This window comes from Polypterus senegalus, chromosome 8 (genome assembly GCF_016835505.1).
Source record: "Polypterus senegalus isolate Bchr_013 chromosome 8, ASM1683550v1, whole genome shotgun sequence".
Lineage (NCBI taxonomy): Eukaryota > Metazoa > Chordata > Cladistia > Polypteriformes > Polypteridae > Polypterus > Polypterus senegalus.
Genome location: NC_053161.1, coordinates 9,493,470 through 9,515,274, shown reverse-complemented (window position 1 = coordinate 9,515,274; position 21,805 = coordinate 9,493,470). Strand labels below are relative to the sequence as shown.

The following is a 21,805-nucleotide window of genomic DNA, read 5'->3' as shown; positions in this document are numbered from 1 at the left end:
GTTGACTCATTGTTCATAAACACAAAAACTGGACTTGCTCCTCAACAAACTATACACCAGCAATGTCTCAGGCAGGACTAGGAAAATGTAAACCGAAGAAGAAAATAAAGATTTAAATAGAAAATTCAAATATAAAATGAAGCAAAAACGCTTGTACAAAAATGGTAACGTTTCCATGAATGGGAGGCAACGTACTGTAGCACTTATTTGCGCTAAGCTATTGAGAAGCGGATTTCGGCACGTTTTTCAAGACAACACAAAACGAAGTCAGAAAATTTCATGGCCGTCGTATTACCTTGAAAGGAAAACAATTTGAAAATCTGCGACTAGCAAACATAACAAAACACTCTTACTCATTTAATCCTTATATATAAATTTGATACTGCCCGTATGTATGGTGTTCGCGTCAATACCTCGACTCAATACAAGTTAGAACCATGCAGTGGGACTCTGCCTCTGTAGTAAGAACATAACGTGGCAAACGCAGACGCAGTATTGCATGATTGGCTAAGAATGTTCGAATGCTTCAGTGACGCCGCTGGACGGCCGAGTATAGTAAGTCGGTGTTGGTTGGAGCAGATAACAGTAAATTCGGTTGGTTTTTGGAACGTTGGTTTGGTGGGGGATACTTTCCATGACTAACTTAAACCTTTCGACAGCTCCGGAACCGTAAGTAATTTACAACGTATCGCCATTTGCTTGGTATGTCGAAATCTATCTTTGGGCAGTTCGGTTTTGGCATCCGTCCTTCTGACATGTTTGCAAACTGAGTAATTTTAAGCACAAATCATGATAACAAAATCGTTTCAAGAACTTAAAATAACAAATAATTCTTTGCAGAGAAAGTATGGATTTCACAAACGTAGAATTTGTAGTCCGATTCGATCGGGCTCCCAGTCGCTAGTCCAATATAGAATTTTAACAGGTAAACTGAGCTTATCCAACTAACATTGGAAGCAAGGTAGAAAAAGCACTGCACTGGGTACTATTCCAACACAAGGCTCACTCATATACCTCACACAGGGCCAACCCTGATCAGCCTAAATAACCTAACACACTGGTCTTTGAATATATGGGAGCAAAAAAAAAAAATACATCAGCTTTTAAGAAAAATTGAAAATTTCCACAAAAGAACTGAGGCTGCAGAGTTAACCATGCCACCACCTATAAACCATACATATTTTAGAGGTACATAATCAAAAACGTATCCAAGTAATCACAATAACAATCCCAAATTATAATTATGAATCGCTTGCTGCAATTTTCTGTATTGGTTTTGACAGCACCTGCCGTAAAAGCGGTTTGTCCCTTTTGTTAAACTGCAGGCTAAGGTCAGAACAAGATGCTTTCGAATGAAGATGTTCTCCAGTTAACTCGAGCAATCACCTTTGCAAATACTGAAATCAGTTTCCCTGCTTCGTAAAATGATGCGACCGCGTAAGTAAAGCAACAAATTCGTTCTGTGCGGGCCCGTTTGAATTTGAAATTATACAGCGTTTAATTATCAGCTATTTAACGCCCTCCCTCCCTCGTACGTCTTAATTAGGCGCCGTGTGTGTAATTATAACTCAGTTATTTTCAAATCCGCGAAAGGCTTTAATTAGCAATTCGTCTCACGCGTGAGACACGGAGTAGTGAACGAGAGTGGCACTCGGTATCGTATTAGAAGCGAGGGGAGCTGCACTTTTAGACACACAATGCATAGCATAGTATTTTTTAAATCCAAACAAATATGCGAATAAAACTTACTTTTGCTTTGTTTCAATTTTACTTCTCATACTTTTTGCTCTGTACTATCATTGTGTGACTGCCTCACAATTCACCGGCTGTTTAAATAGTAGATACCATCCAACTATTTTTCTAAATCTTCCCCCTTTTTCAATTTGTAGAGGGCGGAGTCTATCTCGACACCATCAAGGAAGGAGCACCCGAGTACCATTCGTCAGTCAAGCCACAGTCCAGTCGGGCAAATCCACATAGCTCGAACACCTTTGGAAAAAAATTAAGTACTGGAGAAATCCGACCAACAGGCTCCATCTCTGCCAGGTTGGTTCTATTTTAAACCTGGTCACCAGCACATAGTACCCCTTAACTTTAGTGTTCTTAAATATTTTTTTTCAATCCTCCATGAAATTCTCAAAGTAATTTCTGATTTACAAAAATATTGATTGTTGTAGTATGTGAAATTGACTCCATGCCAGGTGCTGCAAGCCTGATTGGGCTAGCTCTATTGGCTCTTTTGTTGTGAATGGGCCAACTTAGAAAACTGTTTTCTTAGGGTGGCAATATTAGTTTATTGTCATTTAGAATATTACATGCAGAGTTTATAAATGTTTTCTACATTAGTGTAAAGTTTACTTTTTAAACGCTATGTTATCATAAGCTCCTCCTTGAACCGTCACCTTATCGTGGTGGAGGGGTTTGCGTGTCCCAATGATCCTAGGAGCTATGTTGTCCGGGGCTTTATGCCCCTGGTAGGGCCACCCAAGGCAAACTGGTCCTAGGTGAGGGATGAGACAAAGAGCGGTTCAACAAACCTCCAATGAAGAGCAAAAACTTTGGACAACGTTTTCCCTTGCCCGACGCTGGTCACCGGGGCCCCCCTCTGGAGCCAGGCCTGGAGGTGGGGCTCGATGGCGGCGCCTGGTGGCCGGGCCTGCACCCATGGGGCTCGGCCAGGCACAGCCCGAAGAGGTAACGTGGGTCCTCCTCCCCATGGGCTCACCACCTATGGGAGGGGCCAAGGAGGTTGGGTGCAGTGTGAGTTGGGTGGTGGCCGAAGGCGGGACCTTGGCGGTCTGATCCTCGGCTACAGAAACTGGCTCTTGGGACGTGGAATGTCACCTCTCTGAAGGGGAAGGAGCCTGAGCTAGTGCGCGAGGTCGAGAGGTTCCGGCTAGATATAGTCGGACTCACCTCGACGCACAGCTTGGACTCTGGAACCAATCTCCTTGAGAGGGGCTGGACTCTCTACCACTCTGGAGTTGCCCCCGGTGAGAGGCCGAGCAGGTGTGGGCATACTTATTGCCCCCCGACTTGGAGCCTGTGCATTGGGGTTTACCCCGGTGGACGAGAGGGTGGCCTCCCTCCGCCTTCGGGTGGGGGGAAGGGTCCTGACTGTTGTTTGTGCATATGCGCCAACAGCAGTTTGGAGTATCCACCCTTTTGGAGTCTCTGAGGGGTTGCTAGAGGGCATACCTTCTGGGATTCCCTCGCTTTGCTGGGAGACTTCAATGCTCACGGGCAATGACAGTGAGACCTGGAAGGGCGTGATTGGGAGGAATGGCCCCGATCTGAACCCGAGCGGTGTTTTGTTATTGGACTTCTGTGCTCGCCATGGATTGTCCATAACGAACACCATGTTCAAGCATAAGGGTGTTCATATGTGCACTTGGCACCAGGACACCCTAGGCCTCAGGTCGATGATCGACTTTGTGGTCGTGGTCGCCGGACTTGCGCCATATGTCTTGGACACTCGGGTGAAGAGAGGGGCGAGCTGTCAACTGATCACCACCTGGTGGTGAGTTGGCTTCATGGTGGGGAAGATGCCGGTCAGACCTGGTAGGCCCAAACGTGTTGTGAGGGTCTGCTGGGAACGGCTGGCAGAGTCCCCTGTCAGAAGTAGCTTCAACTCCCACCTCCGCAGAACTTCAACCACGCCCCGAGGGAGGTGGGGACATTGAGTCCAATGGGCCATGTTCCGTGCCTCTATTGTTGAGGCGGCTGACCGGAGCTGTGGCCGCAAGGTGGTCGGTGCCTGTCGTGGCGGCAATCCCCAACCCGCTGGTGGACACCGCGTGAGGGATGCCGTCAAGCTGAAGAAGGAGTCCTATAGGACTTTTTGTCCTGTGGGTCTCTGGAGGCAGCTGATAGGTACCGCAGGCCAAGCGAACGCTGCTTCGTTGTTGCTGAGGCAAAACTCGGGCATGGGAGGAGTTTGGAGAGGCCATGGAGAACGACTTTCGGACGGCTTCGAGGAGATTCTGGTCCACCGTCCGCGCCTCAGGAGGGGAAGCAGTGCAGTGTCAACACCGTATATGGTGGGATGGTGCGCTGCTGACCTGACTCGACGCTGTGGGTCGGTGGGAGGAGTACTTCAAGACCTCCTCAATCCCACTAACATGCCTTCCACGAGGAAGCAGAGCCTGGGGACTCTGAGGTGGGCTCTCCCATCTCTGGGACTGAAGTCACCGAGGTGGTCAAAAACTCCTTGGTGGCAGGGCCCCGGGTGGATGAGATACGCCGAGTTCCTTAAGGCTCTGGATGTTGTAGGACTGTCTTGGTTGACACGCCTCTGCAACATCGCATGGACATCGGGACAGTGCCTCTGGATTGGCAGACCGGGGTGGTGGTCCCCTCTTTAAAAGGGGACCGGAGGGTGTGTTCCAACTATAGAGGGATCACACTCCTCAGCCTCCCTGGAAAAGTCTATTCGGGGTTCTGGAGAGGAGGGTCCGCCGGATAGTCAACCTCGGATTCAGGAGGAACAGTGTGGTTTTCGCCCTGGTCGCGAACAGTGGACCAGCTCTTCACCCTTAGCAGAGTCCTGAGGGTGCATGGGAGTTTGCCCGACCGGTCTACATGTGTTTTGTGGACTTGGAAAAGGCATTCGACCGTGTCCCTCGGGAATCCTGTGGGGTGCTCGGGAGTATGGGGTACCGGACCCCTGATAAGAGCTGTTCGGTCTCTGTACAACCGTGTCAGAGCTTGGTCCGCATTGCCGCAGTAAGTCGAGCCCGCTTCCAGTGAGAGTTGGACTCCGCCAGGGCTGCCCTTTGTCACCATTCTGTTCATAACTTTTATGGACAGAATTTCTAGGCGCAGCCAGGGTGTTGAAGGGGTCCGGTTTGGTGGACTCAGGATTGGGTCACTGCTTTTGCAGATGATGTTGTCCTGTTTGCTTCATCAGGCCGTGATCTTCAGCTCTCTGGATCGGTTCGCAGCTGAGTGTGAAGCGGCTGGGATGAGAATCAGCACCTCCAAATCCGAGAGCATGGTCCTCAGCCGAAAAGGGTGGAGTGCCCTCTCAGGGTTGGGGGAGAGATCCTGCCCCAAGTGGAGGAGTTCAAGTATCTCGGGGTCTTGTTCACGAGTGAGGGAAGAATGGAGCGTGAGATCGACAGGCGGATCGGTGCGGCATCCGCAGTGATGCGGCTCTGCATCGGTCTGTCGTGGTGAAAAAGGAGCTGAGCCGTAAGGCAAAGCTCTCAATTTACCAGTCGATCTACGCTCCTACCCTCACCTATGGTCATGAGCTATGGGTAGTGACCAAAGAACGAGATCGCGAATACAAGCGGCTGAAATGAGTTTCCTCCGCAGGGTGTCTGGGCTTTCCCTTAAAGATAGGGTGAGAAGCTCAGTCATCCGGGAGGGGCTCAGAGTAGAGCCACTGCTCCTCCGCATCGAGAGGAGTCAGATGAGGTGGCTCGGGCATCTGATCAGGATGCCTCCTGGACGCCTCCCTGGTGAGGTGTTCTGGGCACGTCCAACCGGGAGGAGGCCCCGGGGAAGACCCAGGACACGCTGGAGGGACTATGTCTCCCGGCTGGCCTGGGAACGCCTTTGGGATTCTCCCGAAGAGCTGGAAGAAGTGGCCGGGAGAGGGAAGTCTGGGCCTCTCTGCTTAAGCTGCTGCCCCCGCGACCCGACCTCGGATAAGCGGAAGAGGATGGATGGATGGATGGATGTTATCATAAGACAATATCGTGTTTGTGTTCTCATTATTTCATAGATTGTGTCGCCAAGACTTGTCTATTGGTACTGACATCATTGATACGCAACAGTATGGTGTAGTGGTTAAGGCTTTGGACATCAAACCCCAAACCTATCTTTCTATATAATAGGCTACCAGAGTTGTTCGTTTGTCTGTCCAGTAATTTAAATCGCCTGTAGCTCGCAAACCATTTAGCCTATTGACCTGAAATGTGGTACACATATACTACGTAACCTCTACTGTCTGCTTTCGTGGTGATGATTTTTATTACTCTTTATCTTTTATTTTCTTGTAGAATCCGCTCTCGGCAGCAGGGCGTCTGTGTGGTGCATGCGTATGGGTGCCGTTCTCATACCACCGTCACAGTCACTTCCTCTACCTCTTCATTTCTTAAATCATTCTTGAGGCAGATTGAACACTTAAGTGCCAGCTTAAGCGAAAAATTAAGAAAAATGTACTAAGTAATTGCAACACAAAAACTTAAAATCAGTTTTAATGCGAAAAGATGCTGACGGAAGAAGAGCAGCAAGTGCATCAACCTCTGAGAAAACGAATGCTAAACGTACTGAGAGAGTATGAAAACTATAAGCCGCCGTTACTGGGGGGTTATGATTCCACTTGTGATGCCTGTGTGTCACTTCACCTGCCTGTGATCCAGTTTAAAAATAAAAAGAAATGTAACCAGTTGTACCTCGGATATTGTAAATCACATTGAATAAAGGTGTCAGTGAAATATAGTTTACATACCAGTGTGAAGTTCCTGTGATTTGGATAAATGCTAAAACTCTTATCCTTGCTTTGTGAATCTCTACTTTTGTTGTTTTGGTCTCAAATCTCATGCTGTCTGTTTTTGATTTTGTTCTTGCTTTACATTCTGGGTTTCAGCACTCAGTTTTTTTTTCTATCCTCTTGATAACAAACCTTTTACAGTATTTTGACTTTGACTCACTTCTTGTCCAAAGTGTTCATTCATTCAATAATTCATTCATTCTTTTTCTGCTGTTCAATTTCTTGACAGTGCGTCTGCAGTTTTCTTGGTTTACAATTGGTTCTCTATGTTTGTATGCCACCTAAACTTTCCAGCTTAGCAATGACACTTAAAGGTTACCGAAACTTCTTCTCAACAATAAAATGAGAGCCACTTTTTTTAATCATTCATTTTCACTTCCAGTTATTCAAGGCTATACAGCACAAGCCAGCAAAGGGTCCAGTGCCATTTGCTCCCATATGTGAAGGATGTGATAATTTGCCCAAGATTATTGCGAGCATCAAAACAAACAGCAATTGATCAGACTGAAAGACGTGGTCAGAGAAAGCAATAGAGCAATCAAAATCAAGTAAACATAAACTGTATGGGCAAGACAGACCTGAAGGTCAAAATCAGAAAAGTTATCAAATCAACCAAAGAAACCTAATGCTAGGGTCTACTTGGAATAAAGCTTTTACAAGGTTGTTCTATCCACCAAGGGATAAGGCATTGTCCAATCACCACCGTATTTACTGCATATCATCATAGCCATTAATGTCCTCAGTGGTCATGTGACTGGACCCAAGATAGTTTCATGTAAACAAATAAAAATGGAACAAAAGTAACTCTATAAACTAAAAAACAAACCTCAATCTAATGTCAGATATTAAACCCTTATGTATAAAAACTACAAATCAAGCAACAACTTACATAAAGGAGTGGGTAATCCTACAACGTTAAGGTATGAAAATGTAAAAAAAATTATCACTATCAGGAATACATTGGGCACAAGACAGTACACTGACCAGAATGGGCCTGAGCTGTATTTAGCTTATTATTTATTTGGATGACATCTTTATCCAAGGTAACTCACAATTTTAGGGATACAATTGAGTACGTTTCTTTTGTTTTTCAAGTTGGAGCACAGGCAGGTAAAGTGACTTGCTTATGGTCACACAGATGTTAGTAGCAGAATTTGAACCCACAACCTCAGGGTCTAAAGACTAAACATCAAAGCCTTAACCACCACATAACACTGCCTGCCTCATTCACTCATAACTAAATTTGAAAACTCTACCAAGGAAACCTTCCACTTGACGGAAAAGAAGCCTGCAGTATGATTTCTCTGTTTGAAGGAAGCACAAACTCCTGGTGCAGAACAAACAGGTATGCATATTTATTTTCAGTTGTGCTGTCAAGCTAGCACCTGGCCACATATTGTTTAGCACCGTTACTTGACATTATCAGAGTCTAACTGTATTAGAGTCATGCAGTGTGTGTATTCTGCGCATACTTTTCATGTTATCGTGACTTGTCCTTTTCACCTCAAAGGCATTCAGTTGTAAACTTGAGATGTTGCTATTTCAATTTAAGCAGTTCATACCCAATATATTTTTGTGGACAGTGGATCTCCATTTAATGACTGTTTAAATCTATATTGCTATATTTTATCTGGTTACGACAATGTCAGAGTGTATCACTATGGACAGAAGACAATGAGTAAAGACTAGGCACCATCATTCTATTGTTTCATAATTTTTTTGTGACACGAACAGTGCATGTACTGTACTTGCACACATCGGCAGTCTTTAGCAAAAGAGGAAAAGATATTATTAGTTAGGAAAGTTCATGTTACCATTTGAGATATCTGCAAAAATAAAGGAAAATTCTGGTATAGCTGCACCAAAATGTTCCTGCTACTGATGGAAAGTAATAGAGTTAAAGAGGGAGAATGAATAACCCATGGGAAAAGTAAAACTTCATTAGATCATTCTGTTTTGCATATTTTTTTTCTTTAAAGGAATGTGCTGGAGTTACCAGTCCAGTTGCATTTGCACAATGTGATATAGAGTAAATTCTCATTGAATCATGCAAATATGGGTCAGATTAAAAAATGAGAAAATCAAGAAGAACTAACATTAAAATGGTCATCAACCTATTATCAATCTACTCAGTCCTATTCTGGAGGAGACTAAAGTCAAACTGAGTAGCCAATGCTAAATGGACCACCAATCCATTACAAGGTAAACTAAAGCACTTACCCAGTAAGCCATACAGTGTCAATTGACAGTTGCTGATCACTCAGCTTAACACACACATCTTTGAGATATGGGAGGAAAAATTGAATAGTTGGATGAATACTGGAATATTTGGAAAAAAAACCTTCTTGCATTGTAGATGCAGAGAGTAAGGACACCACACAGAAATTGACTGTAGAAAGATTTCAGCTTAGTCTCCTGTAGCTGGGGAGAATGTACAAAAGAATTCCAGACAGACTCGGATCTCTGGAGCTAAGAGTGGTACCATGTCTCCATGACAATATCTTGGATTCAGTTGTGCAAATTAGCATAGCTGGAGGGATTTTGAATTCCCTCAAACTATAATTTAGGGCAGTTCTATCTGATTGGTCATAGACAAAATTAAGATTCAAGTACTTTCGCAACACCCCTGGTTATAATAATAATTCTGGTACATTCACATACTGTGCATCCAGAAAGTATTCACAGCGCATCACTTTTTCCACATTTTGTTATGTTCCAGCCTTATTCCAAAATGGATTAAATTCATTTTTTTCCTGAGAATTCTACACACATCACCCCATAATGACAATGTGAAAAAAAGTTTGAGGTTTTTGCAAATTTATTAAAAATAAAAAAACTGAGAAATCACATGTACATCAGTATTCACAGCCTTTGCTCAATACTTTCTCGATGCACCTTTGGCAGCAATTACAGCCTCAAGTCTTTTTGAATATGATGCCACAAGCTTGGCACACCTATTCTTGGCCAGTTTCGCCTATTCCTCTTTGCAGCACCTCTCAAGCTCCATCAGGTTGGATGGGAAGCGTCGGTGCACAGCCATTTTAAGATCTCTCTAGAGATGTTCAATCGGATTCAAGTCTGGACTCTGGCTGGGCCACTCAAGGACATTCACAGAGTTGTCCTAAAGCTACTCCTTTGATATCTTGGCTGTGTCCTTAGGGTCGTTATCCTGCTGAAAGATGAACCGTCGCCCCAGTCTGAGGTCAAGAGCGCTCTGGAGCAGGTTTTCATCCAGGATGTATCTGTATATAGCTGCAGTCATCTTTCCCTTTATCCTGACTAGTGTCCCAGTTCCTACCGCTGAAAAACATCCCCACAGCATGATGCTGCCACCATCATGCTTCACTGTAGGGATGGTATTGGCCTGGTGATGAGCGGTGCCTGGTTTCCTCCAAGCGTGACGCCTGGCATTCACACCAAAGAGTTCAATCTTTGTCTCATCAGACCAGAGAATTTTGTTTCTCATGGTCTGAGAGTTCTTCAGGTGCCTTTTGGCAAACTCCAGGAGGGAGTCTTTTACTAAGGAGTAGCTTCCGTTTGGCCACTCTGCCATACAGGCTTGATTGGTGGATTGCTGCAGAGATGGTTGTCCTTCTGGAAGGTTCTCCTCTCTCCACAGGGGACCTCTGGAGCTCTGACAGAGTGACCATCGGGTTCTTGGTCACCACCCTGACTAAGGCCCTTCTCCCCGATCGCTCAGTTTAGATGGCCGGCTAGATCTAGGAAGAGTCCTGGTGGTTTCGAACTTCTTCCACTTACGGATGATGGAAGCCACTGTGCTCATTGGGGCAGAAATTTTTCTCTAACCTTCCCCAGATTTGTGCCTCAAGACAATCCTGTCTTGGAGGTCTACAGACAATTCCATTGACTTCATGCTTGGTTTGTGCTCTGACATGAACTGTCAACTGTGGGACCTTATATAGACAGGTGTGTGCCTTTCCAAATCATGTCCAATCAACTGAATTTACCACAGATGGACTCCAATTAAGCTGCAGAAACATCTCAAGGATGATCAGGGGAAACAGGATGCACCTGAGCTCAATTTTGAGCTTCATGGCAAAGGTTGTGAATACTTATGTACATGTGATTTCTCAATTTTTTTATTTTTAATAAATTTGCAAAAACCTCAAGTAAACTTTTTTCACGTTGTCATTATCGGGTGTTGTGTGTAGAATTCTAAGGAAAAAATGAATTTAATCCTTTTTGGAATAAGGCTGTAACATAACAAAATGTGGAAAAAGTGATGCGCTGTGAATACTTTCCAGATGCACTGTATGTGAAATTGTAACTTTAAAAAAATACAATGTTATACAGCATATTGTAATATGCCCAGCTAGAATTTTATATATTTCAATACAGAAAAAATGAATACAGGTATATCAGAATAACTGATCATTTGTTTTCCAGAGCATGATCTTAACTTTTTAAGTTTGCTTGAACCTTTTCTTGCAGCAGAGGATGCAATTTATAATCAGTCAAGAGAAAGTGTCATAGGGGATATACAAAGATTCAGTCCACTGTCTACAAAAAAAGAACAATTTGAAGATGTTTTCATCTTATCACTATGTTTTAGACAGCACAAAGACCCTGGAACATCCACATAAAACCTGTATTATTGCAGCAGAACATCCATCAAACTAAATTAAGATTTGTGGGGGACAGAGCCTATCCTGACCTGAAGAACGGTTCCAGCTTCCACTCTCTATTTAATTACCTTGGACAAAAGAGGCCACACCTAGTATATGTCAAATTCAGTTAAATGTGAATTGAGCAGACTGGTTTAATGTGGAAAACTCATCATTGAATGCATTCTGACCAATTACTGGTTTTAGGCATTGAAATGGTTAGGTTATGAGAAACTTCATATCAATATCTTTATGTTTATAATAACAGAGATAGAGACCTTAATTTTCCCCTTTTCAAATATCAGCCATACTGAAAGATTTTAAGCTCAGTTCTGGTTTTCCCTTCTCATTCCAGAGAATAGCAGATTTGATTGTTTAACCACACCAAATTAGCTTAACGTGAGTGATGAATGACTGTGCCTCAGGCAGATGCCTCATCTAGAGCATGGGTAGGGTGCTATAAAAATGTATTATTATTATTATTATTATTATTATTATATAGTCTAGTTGAATAGACTACATTTTACAACTTAAAATGAATTGACGACTGAGTCTAATAAGCTGATTGAAATGCAACATATTTTCAAAATGTTGTGTTGTCAGTATTTAAATAAGAAACACTTTCAGTTTATATCTGCATTACATAAAGCATGAATGGTTGGACACCTGTGGAAGCATGTTATTTTATTCATTACGACTCTGCCTAAAGCAGAATTGTTCCCTCTAAGCAAGTCTTCAAACTCAAACATCTGGATCTGTGATATTATATCTGCAACTGGGTACTGTACTTCCTAACAGGCTCAGGCAGACCACAGGTGGTAATCATACACAGCAAAATGTCCTTCACTGAGATCTTAAACACTCAGCCAAATACTGAATATAATAATGATGACAGCATTTGTTGTTGACACAACAGTGATTGTGTTGATCAGCAACAACAAAGGGACTGCATATGAGGATGAGGTGACAGATCTGTGGATAGAGTACAATGCTAAACATCAACAAGAAGAAATGAGTCATTGTGGACCTATGGGATCAATATAGGAAGTTAGATTCTCATTAATATTGATGAAACAACAGGGAACACAGATAGCTATTTCAAATTCCTTAGGTTACAGGTGTTTAATGGATCATTCTGAGGTTATAATCCAAAAGGCTCAAGTGTGTTTTCTATGGAGATATAGTATGAGTACAGGATGCTCTTGAACATTTATCAATTCATCATAAAATGCTCCCTGACTGGTAGCATGACTGTGTTACAGTATATGAAAACACATCCACAGAGCAAATAAACACCATTCAAAGGTCTATGAAATGTGCTAAAAAGTAATTGAATTCAACTGGCCACTAGTTTAAGTGATGTATTCCAAATGCTGCTGAAATATAGGATTATAACTACCTCAGGCGAAAACTGTTCACTCCTTTACCATCTGGTGTTATAGCATTAATAATCAGAGCAGCAGGTTGAAAAACAGGTTTTATCCCCAAACAATACATTTTGTGAGTGGTAGTATCCTGATAGTATGACAAAATACAGACAAAGTCAGGTATCATTACACTGTAAACTGTGGATTTCTTTCACTGTTATTGTATTCTATTGTCTATACTTTATCATCATTTTTGCTTTATTTTTACACTCACAACAAAAAAATGTGTTTTAATTGAACTTGAACTGAAAGTTAAAATCTACACAAGCATTGCAATGCTTCCTTTACCTTTGTTCTGGTGTAAGCAAAATCAGCAAAACACAAAAATCTGTAAAGAAGTACACTTCATTTTATAGCCTATTTACTGTAGGCTGCTGTTTCCCCTCCTGCCAAACCTAGAACGGCCACAAATTCTTCATACATATTTTAAGACATGCTTCATTTGCATGTTAGGGTTTTATGCACCTTCACATCTAGTGTAGAGTACCACATAAAATGAGTTCCTGATTGCAAAAGTGTGAAGCAAATATCTTCTATTTTGTATTACTCTCATAGTCATAGATAAGGTATAACAGTTTTTAGTGGGAGTTTTTTCCAGCTAGAAGTGGTACAGCATCAAGCGTCATTTCTTCTTAGGTATAATGCTCTGCGTTCAAATCCAAACTGCCTTACTGTCTTTATAGAATCTACAAGCTCTTTGCATGTCTATGTATGTTTTATCGTTTTGCATACATCTTATTTGTGGCTTTGGTTGCTTGTTGAATCTAAATTGGCCCAGTGTGAGTGAGTATGCAGTACAATAGATTAGTGTCCTGTATAGGATTGTTTCCTGTCCAGAGTCCAGTGTTGCTAGAGTAGGCTTTGGCCCTCCGAAACACTATATTGAAATAACAGGTTTAGAAAATGCACTAAAGAATCATTCAATCAAGGCATTAATACACAGAGACACATTTAGTTGTGTTTCCATCTGGAGTATGTGAATTGATACCCTTTATCATACTGTGTGCACATTTTTGGAATGCTGTGCATGTATATGACAGTATTTTAAACAACCAATTAACAAACATCACACAAAGGTGCAAATAACAATGTAACCTTTAAAGGAGAAACTAATTCAGATTTCATTTGCATGAAACATACTGTATACTGTATGTGGTATCTTTTTTGAAGTAAAACACATATATACATTCTTAATCCACCCAGTCCAATTTAGGGTCTCAAAGGCTTGACGTCTATACTGGCAGCACTAGGTTTATGAAAGAAAGAAACCCAGGACAGGATGCCAGATTATCACAAGGCACATAAATGTGTGCATATATACACTAGAACCAATTTAATGAAAGTAATAGTAGTACAGTAGTAGTAGTAGCGGCAGCACTGTTACTTGGACTAAGTATAGTGAATACTCCTACCTGCCTGTCCAACCAACATGCAACACGCTAGTGTCGCCAATTAGCCTACCCAGTACATCTTTGAGGATGTCAGAGAAAAATACTTTGCACACATAACTAGGACATACAAACATTACACAGAAAACAGCCAGGCATGTTATTAGAACATGCAAGCCTGGGTCCGTGAGGATCCAGCATTCTGTAAAGCACCCTGTTGTATATCTAAAAATGTACTGGTTACTGTGCATAATATGATTTCATTCTTTAGTGAGACAATGTTGCAACAGATATGCTCAGCAGACAGAAAATAAAGTAGTGGGGCTTCAGTGTCAAATACAAAAAAAGAAGATGTCAAATAGAGGTTGTAGCTTGAGTCTTGAAATAGCATTAAGCAGCTTGAGAGACATAGGCTGGACATGGGCCAGTGGAAAGATACATGTTAGTCAATGCCTGCTGTTGGATTAAAATTTTTATTTATATAAGCCAGTCAGAATAAAAATGCACATATTTTTATTTTTATGATGTATTCTGTTTGTGAAAAGAAGACTGTAATTATAGTAATACCTAATAATACAAACTACCAAAATGAATAATTCCTAGTTCAGATGCCAACAGAATTAAAATGCAGCGATTTTTGTGTATGTTAGTTCCAACTATCAATCTAATACTTCTGTATATGAAAGTGGAAATCAGTTAAATTAAGCCAGGACTATAATTAAAAATAAAAAGTGCTCTCCATATTGAACCAGAACATTATGTTACTTAATTGACATTTAAGAAAACTAACAAAGATGTTTACTAACATAAAGCAGTTTTTGTGAAGAATCTGTGAATGTACAACCATATATTTATAGAATAAACACAAAAAAAACAATAAAGGGTTGGGGCTCCAGGAAAACCCAATTTAATATCTAGAGTTTAAAAAGGATAAAGTAGATGGATTTTCTTAGATTTCTGGCCATGTGCCAATATAGCGTGCTAACTGCAGAGTCAAATTCAAGCTCCCATTGTAGGAGCTCAATTCTTCCAAAATGAATGGAAGCTTCCTGTGACATGGTGGTTTATATCTCCTGAGACCAAGAAGATGTACGGCTTGTAGCGATAGGGCAAAAGTAACATCAGGCATCTTCCCAGGACTTCTCCTTTACTCCTCTTCTTCTTCTTCTTCTTCATCTTTTATCACTTCTATATGGGGTCAATGTGCTTAATCAACCTTCAGTCAAACCCTTTTCCTTCAGAACTTCTTTTACTTTATCCATGTACTTCAACTTTCACTTCTCTCGCTTTCTTTTCCCCATACATAATTTCCCATCACTCTTTGGCTCACATATTCATTGTCTGTCCTCATCAGATGTCTATACTAAGCTATTTTCCTGTACTTTCTTAGTTATCTCTCCCATCTTTGTTGTATCTGTGATTGGCTTATTTCTTATTCTATCCTTTTTTGTAACTCCACACATATATCTCAACATTCTCCTCTCTGCCACACCTAACTCCTTCTCCTATACTGCATTTACTGCCTTAACTTTCCATGTCTCAGCTCCATACATCATTGCTGGTCTTATCATTGTTTTTCCTTTAACAAACATACACATACAAACACACTAACCATACCTTAAACACACATACAAGTTCGACCGACGCACATTTAAATGGAACCCAGTGCAAGTAAAATTCAAGGCTAATGCTAAAAGTGGCAGAGAACAGGCTGAAATGTGGCGATCCAATGAAAATGCCATTAACAGACACTTGGACATTAACCCAGCATTAAAGGACTACTCTGCATTTATTATGTGCTTTCATTGTTTGTTTTTTTGCCTCTAATTATACATTTTTTCTTAAAAAACAATCTTTTATATTGCTTAGCAGAAAATGAGGGTGACACAAGGTTGTTGCTCCTAGTTCTCCTAGGTGCCCATCTGGGTATAAAGAAGACACTGGAGCACATTAATCTCAGATTCTTTTGTCCAGGGATCAATGAGGAGGTCCACCATTTTTGCACTTCCTGCCCAGAATGCTAATTATGGACGATTCCCTGGAATCCTAATGTCCCCATGTCACTCATAGATGTTCCATTTGAGAGAATACGGGTGGATATTGTAGGGCCCCTTGAACCCTCAGCTAGAGGACATAAATGCATCCTCATATTAGTTGATTATGAGGCTATCCCCTTGACAGTAGCTAATTCCAAGAACATTACAGAGAAATTTGTAAGGGTCTTTCCACATGTCAGCTTGCCTAAAGAAGTCTTAATAGACCGGGGAACACCTTACACCTCAGAGACATTCAGGGTAGTTGCCAAATTACTCAGGATTAAGTATTTAAAAACTTCAGTGTACCATCCCTAAACTGATGGTCTAGTGGAGCAGATCAACCAAATGCTCAAACAAATTCTGCGCAAGGTGGTCAATGAGGATAGGAGGAATTGGGGATCAATTACTACCCTTTGTGTTGTTTGCCAATCGGGAAGTCATACAAGCAATCGTGGTGTTCTCTCCCTTTGAATTATTATATGGATGACAACCCTGGGGATTAGTAGACATCCTAAAGTAAGGTTGGGAAGAAGAGGCACTCCCTTCCACTAATATATTAGAATATATCAAGCAGTTACATGATAGATTTGCTAAGATTCAAACCATCTTAAAGTATGATATGGTACAAGCACAGTCAGCACAGGCCCATTGTTACAATTATGGCATGGCGCTCTGAGAGTTCTGTCCCAGAGATTGAGTTATGGTTCTCATTCCCACCTCTCACTCCAAACTATTAACACACAGGTAGGGCCCTTATGAAATTTAGGACAGGAAAGGGCTGGTCGACTACTTGGTGAAACAGCCAAATCATCACCCAGCCGAATGAGTTTACCTTGTAAACCTGCTGAAACTGTGGAAGGAAAGGGAACCCAACCTTTACTCTGATTAGCCCTGTTCCTGCTTTACTCAGAAAATGTCCTTTAATTTCAGCTCCAGCTTGGCACCCAAGCAACGACGAGAGCTTGAAGCAGCTATCTTGTTTGTCACAGGACCTCTCTGATAGTGCATTTCACCATAGCAGCACCGGGGTAGTAATATGGGAATGTCTGTACAACTTAACGGAGGCAAAACATATACAAGTGGAGCTTGAGGTCAAGCAAATGCTAAATCTTGGTGTGATAAAGGACTCCTCCTTGAACCGTCACCTTATCGTGGTGGAGGGGTTTGCGTGTCCCAATGATCCTAGGAGCTATGTTGTCCGGGGCTTTATGCCCCTGGTAGGGCCACCCAAGGCAAACTGGTCCTAGGTGAGGGATGAGACAAAGAGCGGTTCAATAAACCTCCAATGAAAATAAAACTGTGGACAACGCTTTCCCTTGCCCGACGCTGGTCACCGGGCCCCTCTGGAGCCAGGCCTGGAGGTGGGGCTCGATGGCGAGCCTGGTGGCCGGGCCTGCACCCATGGGGCTCGGCCGGGCACAGCCCAAGAGGTAACGTGGGTCCTCCTCCCCATGGGCTCACCACCTATGGGAGGGGCCAAGGAGGTTGGGTGCAGTGTGAGTTGGGTGGTGGCGGCGGGACCTTGGCGGTCTGATCCTCGGCTACAGAAACTGGCTCTTGGGACGTGGAATGTCACCTCTCTGAAGGGAAGGAGCCTGAGCTAGTGCGCGAGGTCGAGAGGTTCCGCTAGATATAGTCGGACTCACCTCGACGCACAGCTTGGACTCTGGAACCAATCTCCTTGAGAGGGGCTGGACTCTCTACCACTCTGGAGTTGCCCCGTGAGGGCGCGAGCAGGTGTGGGCATACTTATTGCCCCCACTGGAGCCTTTGCATTGGGGTTTACCCCGGTGGACGAGAGGGTGGCCTCCCTCCGCCTTCGGGTGGGGGGAAGGGTCCTGACTGTTGTTTGTGCGTATGCGCCAACAGCAGTTTGGAGTATCCACCCTTTTGGAGTCTCTGGAGGGGTTGCTAGAGGGCATACCTTCTGGGATTCCCTCGTTTTGCTGGGAGACTTCAATGCTCACGTGGGCAATGACAGTGAGACCTGGAAGGGCGTGATTGGGAGGAATGGCCCCGATCTGAACCCGGCGGTGTTTTGTTATTGGACTTCTGTGCTCGCCATGGATTGTCCATAACGAACACCATGTTCAAGCATAAGGGTGTTCATATGTGCACTTGGCACCAGGACACCCTAGGCCTCAGGTCGATGATCGACTTTGTGGTCGTGTCGCCGGACTTGCGCCATATGTCTTGGACACTCGGGTGAAGAGAGGGGCGGAGCTGTCAACTGATCACCACCTGGTGGTGAGTTGGCTTCGATGGTGGGGGAAGATGCCGGTCAGACCTGGTAGGCCCAAACGTGTTGTGAGGGTCTGCTGGGAACGGCTGGCAGAGTCCCCTGTCAGAAGTAGCTTCAACTCCCACCTCCGCAGAACTTCAACCACGCCCCGAGGGAGGTGGGGACATTGAGTCCAATGGGCCATGTTCCGTGCCTCTATTGTTGAGGCGGCTGACCGGAGCTGTGGCCGCAAGGTGGTCGGTGCCTGTCGTGGCGGCAATCCCGAACCCGTTGGTGGACACCGGCGTGAGGGATGCCGTCAAGCTGAAGAAGGAGTCCTATAGGACTTTTTGTCCTGTGGGTCTCTGGAGGCAGCTGATAGGTACCGCAGGCCAAGCGAACGCTGCTTCGTTGTTGCTGAGGCAAAACTCGGGCATGGGAGGAGTTTGGAGAGGCCATGGAGAACGACTTTCGGACGGCTTCGAGGAGATTCTGGTCCACCGTCCGCGCCTCAGGAGGGGAAGCAGTGCAGTGTCAACACCGTATATAGTGGGGATGGTGCGCTGCTGACCTCACTTCGACGTTGTGGGTCGGTGGGAGGAGTACTTCAAGACCTCCTCAATCCCACTAACATGCCTTCCAATGAGGAAGCAGAGCCTGGGGACTCTGAGGTGGGCTCTCCCATCTCTGGGACTGAAGTCACCGAGGTGGTCAAAAACTCCTTGGTGGCAGGGCCCCGGGTGGATGAGATACCGAGTTCCTTAAGGCTCTGGATGTTGTAGGACTGTCTTGGTTGACACGCCTCTGCAACATCGCATGGACATCGGGACAGTGCCTCTGGATTGGCAGACCGGGGTGGTGGTCCCCTCTTTAAAAGGGGACCGGAGGGTGTGTTCCAACTATAGAGGGATCACACTCCTCAGCCTCCCTGGAAAAGTCTATTCGGGGTTCTGGAGAGGAGGGTCCGTCGGATAGTCAACCTCGGATTCAGGAGGAACAGTGTGGTTTTCGTCCTGGTCGCGAACAGTGGACCAGCTCTTCACCCTTGGCAGAGTCCTGGAGGGTGCATGGGAGTTTGCCCGACCGGTCTACATGTGTTTTGTGGACTTGGAAAAGGCATTCGACCGTGTCCCTCGGGAATCCTGTGGGGGTGCTCGGGAGTATGGGGTACCGGACCCCTGATAAGAGCTGTTCGGTCTCTGTACAACCGTGTCAGAGCTTGGTCCGCATTGCCGCAGTAAGTCGAGCCCGCTTCCAGTGAGAGTTGGACTCCGCCAGGGCTGCCCTTTGTCACCGATTCTGTTCATAACTTTTATGGAGAGAATTTCTAGGCGCAGCCAGGGTGTTGAAGGGGTCCGGTTTGGTGGACTCAGGATTGGGTCACTGCTTTTGCAGATGATGTTGTCCTGTTTGCTTCATCAGGCCGTGATCTTCAGCTCTCTGGATCGGTTCGCAGCTGAGTGTGAAGCGGCTGGGATGAGAATCAGCACCTCCAAATCCGAGAGCATGGTCCTCAGCCGGAAAAGGGTGGAGTGCCCTCTCAGGGTTGGGGGAGAGATCCTGCCCCAAGTGGAGGAGTTCAAGTATCTCGGGGTCTTGTTCACGAGTGAGGGAAGAATGGAGCGTGAGATCGACAGGCGGATCGGTGCGGCATCCGCAGTGATGCGGGCTCTGCATCGGTCTGTCGTGGTGAAAAAGGAGCTGAGCCATAAGGCAAAGCTCTCAATTTACCAGTCGATCTACCTTCCTACCCTCACCTATGGTCATGAGCTATGGGTAGTGACCGAAAGAACGAGATCGCGAATACAAGCGGCTGAAATGAGTTTCCTCCGCAGGGTGTCTGGGCTTTCCCTTAAAGATAGGGTGAGAAGCTCAGTCATCCGGGAGGGGCTCAGAGTAGAGCCGCTGCTCCTCCGCATCGAGAGGAGTCAGATGAGGTGGCTCGGGCATCTGATCAGGATGCCTCCTGGACGCCTCCCTGGTGAGGTGTTCGGGCACGCCCAACCGGGAGGAGGCCCGGGAAGACCCAGGACACGCTGGAGGGACTATGTCTCCCGGCTGGCCTGGGAACGCCTTTGGGATTCTCCCGAAGAGCTGGAAGAAGTGGCCGGGAGAGGGAAGTCTGGGCCTCTCTGCTTAAGCTGCTGCCCCCGCGACCCGACCTCGGATAAGCGGAAGAGAATGAATGGATGGATGGTGATAAAGGAAAGTTTTGGTCTAGCTCCATAGTCTTGATCCCAAAACCAGACAGAAGTTGGCACTTTTGCAATGTCCATCCATTAGCTCAATCAAGTTTACCAATTTGATTCTTACACAATGCTGCAAATGGGCAAACTCCTCAAGTGACTTGGAAAAGCTCAATATTAGACCATCTTTGACATGATGAAAGGGTATTAGCAGATTCCTTTAGCAGACTCTGCAAATGAAAAGACATCCTTAGCGGACACTGGCAGTATCACGTCCTTTCATTTGGATTGCACTAGGACCTGGAGACCTTCCAACATTTGGTGGTCACAGTGTTACAAACCCACAATTCCTATAGTACTGCCTACCTACAGTAGATGATGTTGTCATCTATTCCAGTACCTGGAAGGAACAGACACAGCATGTCCGGACTGTGCTCTTGACACTAAGTAACTCTGGTCTCTGGATTAACTGTAAGAAATATAATTTTAGGCTAATGGACGCCAAATACTTAGCATACCTGGTGGCCTTGGGGGTGAGAGGCATGTCACATATATATGCTTGGGAGACAGCTTAAGGGCTCTGGTGATGGTAATTACCCACTGAACCAAGAGTTGTCGCTGTTCGCTAATGTCTTCTCTCTTCCTCCCTCTGCAGAATGGAGGATTGTCAGCCATTCCACCTCTGCCATCACTTCCATTGTCTGCCCTTCTGGACCCACCCCTTTCTGCCTGGAAGCTATATGTCCAGCATTTCAGCCTTGCTGAGACATTTCTACTAGGAACCCTGGCCTGGAAAGACTACTCTGCATTTATTATGTGCTTTCTTTCTTTGTTATTTTTTTCACTCTATTTATACAGAATCACCTGAGTGGTGCCCCAACCCTCTCATGTTTGTCTGTCCCCTTTTATAATATACAATATATATAACACTAACACTCAGTCTTTTTGCTTGACATAACACATTTTTTGCACCCTCATGCACTATCTTCTATTTTTTGCCAGCAACAGTTAAACCCCAAATCTGAATAATCTTGACTAATCTGTCAAGTGATTCTTCAATTTACCTCACAATATACACACACACACACACATCTCTTATATATATTTCTCTTCTGGTTCATTCTGCTTCCACTTCAAACGGTCACGCGGTCAGGCTAGATATAGGGCGGTGACGTGACATCAACGGGGTCATGAGAGAAGAGCGGGGAACACGCTATATTTAATAAATGTAATCAACTACACCCAGAATGTTTAAAAAAGTCATTCAGAAAATGTGTACTTGAATGTAAATATATCTGCACAAACTGACACTCATGAGTAACATTTATTGAAAGTTCAAAAATAAACGCAAATCGCAAAGCGTCTATGTGACTTGAACAAGCTTTTGCAGAATACATTAACTGATAAGAGGCTGGCCCAC

The 21,805-nt window shown here is 44.3% G+C and overlaps 1 long non-coding RNA gene across 1 annotated transcript; it reads left to right on the top strand.

Moving 5' to 3' along the window:
- Positions 1-580: 580 nt before the first annotated feature.
- Positions 581-21,457, top strand: LOC120533588. The gene is made up of 3 exons (XR_005634558.1): positions 581-669; positions 1,890-2,046; positions 21,041-21,457. It is a non-coding gene; the product is annotated as an uncharacterized LOC120533588 (long non-coding RNA).
- Positions 21,458-21,805: the final 348 nt, after the last annotated feature.